Genomic DNA, 5,961 nt, shown 5'->3' on the forward strand with positions numbered 1-5,961 from the left:
ATAGTTTCCTTTAGGATTCCTTTATTGTTTTTATTTCCATTTTTAGATCCTGGATGATTTCTTTAATTTCTTCACCTGTTTGGTTGTGTTTTCTTGCAATTCTCTAAGGGATTTTTGTGTTTCCTTTTTAAGGTCCTCTGCCTGTTTGCCTGAGTTGTCTTGTATTTCTTTAAGGGAGTCAGTTATGTCCATCTTAAATTCCTCTATCATCATCATGAGAAGTGATTTTTAAATCTGAATCCTGCTTTTTCAGTGTGATGGAGGTTCCAGGACTTGTTATGGTGGGAGAACTGAGTTCTGATGATGACAAATAAACTTGGTTTCTGTTTCTTATGTTCTTCTGCTTGCCTTTCGTCCTCTGGTTATCTCTATTCCTAAAGGCACTCACTGTCTCTCACTGGAGCCTATCTCTCTTGTTATCTTGCTTGCATCAGAATGCCTCAGCGTCCAGCTGTGACTGTGATCCTATGATCCTGAGATCTTGTCTTGAAGAATTCTTGGGAATTAGGCTGCCTCAGGGATCCTGAAACCCTATGATCTTCTGCATGTTAGTGCTCCTGAGAATCCAGCTTCCTCAGTTCCTCTGAGTGTATCAGATTCTCCACTGCTCTGAGTGCAGTGGTTCCCCTGGGATGGGTCAGGATATTGTGTCTTCATGGGAGCAGACCTGCTAGCATTCAGCCCCAGCAGCAAAGACCAAGCACGTGGCAGAAGGTAAGTGGTATTCTAGAGGGAAAAGTTTGGGTGAATGATGGGTCCTGCATGCCCCAGGCTCCCAGGTACAGCTCTGAGGTATAGGGTTGTAGAGGAGGGTTCTTACCTGCTGCTCTGAGTACAGTGGTTCTTCTAGGATGGGTCAGGATATAGAGACTTCAGGGCAGCAGGCCAGTTAGAAGTCTGTCACAGCAGAAAAGACCAAGTAATACTTGTTTAATTTCCATAGCATCACACTTAGAAATGTTTGTCATATCCAATCTCAGTAAATAAATCTGAAAATAAATGGTTTATTTAAATAAAAAAATGTTTTAAAGCTAGAATTCTATGAAGTGAATTGGAATTTGCTGATAATACACAACAAAATAGTAATTAATGTAGCAAATATTTGATGACTCAAGACTCCCTGATTCTAGGCTGAAGAGATGCCTCCCAACAATGTATTTGCACAGGCAATTTTTCTTTGAGAGTCATCTGTCTGTATTGAATAGGGAGAAGACCTGAGATCAGTTCCTAGGCTCCAAAGCAAGAGGTTCACAGCTACATGCAACTTCAGGTCCCTTGGAACCAACACACTCTTCTCACCTCTGAAGGCACTAAAAACATAAAGGTATACATATCACCACCACCACTATTGTTGCTACTACTGGTATTAGTAACACTATCTTTTAAAAAATCACCTTCACAATTCCACAACATGGTTTATTCTAAGACCACATTCAGTTATTCACATATAGAACAACAGGAACATAAACATCAATGTTTGTATAATATTTAAAAGTTTTGAAAACTTATTCCATGGGAATATCCCTGGAGGGAAACTAGCCATTTTCTCCTGGAATACTTTATCGAAGGCTTCAGCTTGGGCTACTTTGAAGTGATTTTTCCAGTCCCCAATTGTGCCTGGAAAATGTTAAGCAGATACATAAGTGGATTAATAATGGTCTTAACATTATTCTAGCTCCTCCCATCATACGGTTCTACCATCTGTTTGATAAAGAGCACACAGATCATAAAGTGAACTACCATTTTCTGCAGAAACCACTTAAGCCCTGAAATCATATATACAGACTTCTCCCTCTGTGGAAATTAAGTTCCACATTTTCCTCTCCCAAACTATATGCTAGACAATCTAACAGGAGCTACACTGGCTTGGCCTATTTACATACCCAGATTATTCCTGCTTCCCATCAAACCTGTTTCCATCACATTATCCAACTCAACAGTGTTTATAATTTCAATGATCTAAACAGACTTCAATTGTTCTGTCTATATTTTAGTATTTACTTATAGAAGTTCTTTACAACATGCAAGCTACTTTTAAATAGTATATTAAAATAATTTTTTTACTTTTCTGTGTGTGTTCATGTGAGTGCTGCAGCACACACAGTTATAAGCAGTATTTCAGCTGTCATGATTTTATCACCAGATACAGAAGACACAGCCACTCTCAGCTAACAATATCGCAAGACTTCTGTTTCCTTCAGCCATGGTGTTTTGTGATGCATGAAGATGTGTATGATTTTAGCCCCTGTCCTTTATAGTATTGACTCTTCTAAGCATACATTGGTTTTCTCCACAAGGTCTTTAGTTTTAGCCTTAGAAATTGTACAACTGCTCATGGTGTGTTGTTTCCTCCTTCACTCCAGACAGCAAATATCTATCATATAATTACATCTTGTTCTTTGTCTAATTAATGACACTGTAACCTTCTCTTTCTTTCTTTTCTCCACTTACAACCTAGCTGCCCCCTTCCTTGCTTTATTTTCTAGTTGTGGCACCGTGGTGTGTTCAACACATTTCTGCTTTGAATATATACACAGTATATGCATCCAATATACTTGACAAAAGTTGTTTCTTAAGTTATTATATGGTTCATTTTGCAAAGAGTGTCAGACATATAGTATATACTCAGTATGAGACTTTTTTAAATGAATACATGAATACATGAGAAAGGTGTAAGCAATTCTCCTATTTTGCTGATGAAGAAAAAATTATTCTGAGACGTTACTAAGTGTGATAATGATGGATGTGGATTTGAATCCAAAAAAATTGAAAATAGAAATCATGCTTTTCTTTATTATATTACTTTCTTTCTGTATCAACACAAGTTAATTTTAATACCCCAGTGGGCTGTTTTAATTAAAGTATAAAGAATTCATAAAAACGTAAACTACTGATACAGCATATTCAAATAATATACCATTATTTGATATAAATATTAAAGTATCATCTAATAAGATGAGTACCTCTCAGTATCCATTGCTACTCTCAGGTTCCTTATTTTCTTCATTATTAGAACATGTTTTCTTATTGTTTTCCACAGCATGCCTGAATCCTGATAAGCCAAACCAGATAGCTGCTTCATGACAAGATTCTCAGAAATTCAATATGACTTCCCAATGGAATAAATAAGTCTATCTGAGAAAACCACATCTTTGGAGGTACAGACAATTGAGTTCGAAGTTCACCTACGTCAAAGTCCTGTGTACCTTATAGATGTACATTTATTTTTATTGCGTCTTTCTAAAAATCTCCCCTAAATCATGTATGTCAGGTAGCAGGACAACTCTAATGTGTGGTGGCTTAACTCTTGTTGAAAAGGAACTTCCTCATAGGTCTGGAGGCGGCAGGTCTCACACCAAGGTGTTGTTCAGACCATTGTTGGCTTTTCTTTTTGGCCTGCAGATGGCAGGCTTCTTCCTTTGTCCTTAGATCATCTCCTGTTTGTGGATCTGATTAATATCTTGTGAAGATAGCAGTGAAAATGATCATTGGCCCAAGTATTATATCCAGTAAACATATACTGTGAAGTATTCAAGGATGGGGCTTTGGAGGTTTGTTAGAAGTTATTTCCTACACATGTCTTGATTGCAGCATTTCCCTTACAAACTAACAGTGGCTTAATGATGGTGAACATCTCTCTAGTTTGCATTTCCTTCAGTGTGTAATATAAAATTACAATGACTGTACTTACATATGGAAAATTATTGCTTGGAGGTTAAAACCAGATTCAAGTCACCAACTTAAGTGATTGAGTCTCCCAGGTACAGCTGACAAAGTAGGTCACCAGCGACAATTAAGTATCTTTTACATCTGTCTCAAAAAGAAGAACATTTTAATGATACAGGAAAATAAGTCTAGTGAATTGCTCCTGGCTAAGGCAATTCTCCAACTTAGTATAGCTTTTTAACATTTTATAATTTAGGGAATTTGGTTATCTAGTGATAAGTAATGAAACTGGTTTTAGAATTAATCTTTGATTTGCTTATACTTTGATAATTCAAAAGTGGCATGTATCTGATATAGGAATTGAGAAGAAAAATATGATCTTTATGTTTTCCTTTCAAAATTGTTTCCAGATGTGTCCATTTCATCGTCTTCTATGATGAAGTTGTGAAGCAAGTGGATAATGAAGTTAGTGTCCCCCATAAATGACCTGGTTTCCAAAGGTATATGGATTACTGGCTATGTGTCACACTAGTATAGGATAAATAATCCCCAAGAATAAAAGTTGTCTTCAAATAAAAAAATCATATGCTACATATAATGAGTAGTATAATTAATTTATAAAAGACATAAAATCTAATCAAGTATATTCAAAAAACTATATTATAATTACTGCTAATATGTACGTATGTATGCATGCATATATTCCTCCTATTATCTATGCTATATGAGAAATAGTATGTATATTTGGAAGAGATTAAATCCAAGTGAGGTCTCTCCCTAGAAGAATCTTCCTGGAAATCAGAAACAATTGTCCTCATGAAAATTTGTCTTAAATTCTATTCTATCTGTTCTGTTGTGTCTCTGCTAAAGCTGTTGCTTATCATTTTCTTTATTCCTTTGCTATTAACAGAGCTTCTTCATTTCTTTAGATATTTAACATCAGACATTTATGTTTATATACTGTTTTTTTCTCTGCCAAATTCTGATTCATTTTAGGAAATCTTAGAAAAGACCACTTCTCTTGGTTGAGACCTTCCATTCTAGTACAGAGAAATATGTCTCCACAGAGTCTAGAGTACAGGAGTTTGAGGACATCTGGCAACAACAGTGTATTTTTATTGATGCCTTGAACTTTAGTGTATAGAAACCCATATTCTTGTGTTGAGTGCTGACATGTCATTATGTTTAAATCTTAGTCAATATTTTCTATTATGGGCATTCTAAAACTATTGGATTAAATATGATCTGGTAACTATTTTAACTTAATTTTACCTATGAAAACTCTTGTTATATTGTTAGTATCCAAATCTCATACACTAGAGAGGAGAACTGAAGGTAAAGGCTAAATCATTTAAATTATGGGTAAAGAAATTTAAACCGACAACTCTTTACTTCCTTCATCATACCAATGCTTTTACTCATTGTTAAATATCTGACTTTTGACACTTTCCATCTTCTGCTCTGAGTTCCATATCAATTATCATTACCTAATCAAGTCTGAGTAAGTCTCAAGATTTCATTCATTCTGGAAAAGTCACTTCTTACCTGCACAGCTATGAAACCACACATACAATCTACTCCCAGCATAGAGAGGTGGAACAGAAATAGAGAGAAATGAAATTCCCCTTCCAGGAGAGACAATTCAGAAAGAAGAGAGAGAGAGATCCTGAACCGAAGGTAATCTAAACATAGGTTAGCAAATGTCATCTGATTTTTAACACTAGAGAATTTTCTTAGTCCTTTTGGGGTTTATTCTTAGCCTACTCTCAGTCTGCAATCTTGACCTACTTAACATCATTTCCAGCTGTTAATGTAATCTTTTGCAATTCTATTGTTATCATCTCAAATTTATCTTTGGTCTACTCTACTACACTTTTTTTATATTTTAGAGTTGAGGATTTTGATACAGGGAACTTTACAATGTTTCATAGAAACATGACTACTTTCCCATTTTTTCACTGAAGTTATTGGACATGGCCATCTCCAATCTCAAGACTGTCTCCCAGAAAAAATCAACTTCTCAGAGTGTCTGAAGCCCACATCTTTTCAATATACTATCACCCTATAATGTCTATGAGAAACTATCAGTGATGAGCATTGACTGTCAGTACATTCCCAATAATTTCTTAGAAATTCATTGGCACAAGCTCTTAACATGTTCTGACATATTGTGAAGCTAGACAATGTCTTTACCTTTTCTCGTGAGGTTCAAGCCATTAGGAATCACATCTTTGTTGATGAGACTAAAATTGGACATGCTGGGTTTTTCATGACTTGGAAGGAGCTGTACTTGAG

General features: G+C 35.7%; 1 long non-coding RNA gene across 1 annotated transcript; it reads right to left on the reverse strand.

Annotated features, from left to right (window-relative positions):
- Window positions 1-749: 749 nt before the first annotated feature.
- LOC114634573 lies at window positions 750-5,961 on the reverse strand. The gene is made up of 4 exons (XR_003713357.1): window positions 5,860-5,961; window positions 2,964-3,052; window positions 1,215-1,617; window positions 750-897 (listed from the first exon to the last, which is right to left on the reverse strand). It is a non-coding gene; the product is annotated as an uncharacterized LOC114634573 (long non-coding RNA).

Source organism: Grammomys surdaster, unplaced genomic scaffold, assembly GCF_004785775.1.
Source record: "Grammomys surdaster isolate TR1022 unplaced genomic scaffold, NIH_TR_1.0 985, whole genome shotgun sequence".
NCBI lineage: Eukaryota > Metazoa > Chordata > Mammalia > Rodentia > Muridae > Grammomys > Grammomys surdaster.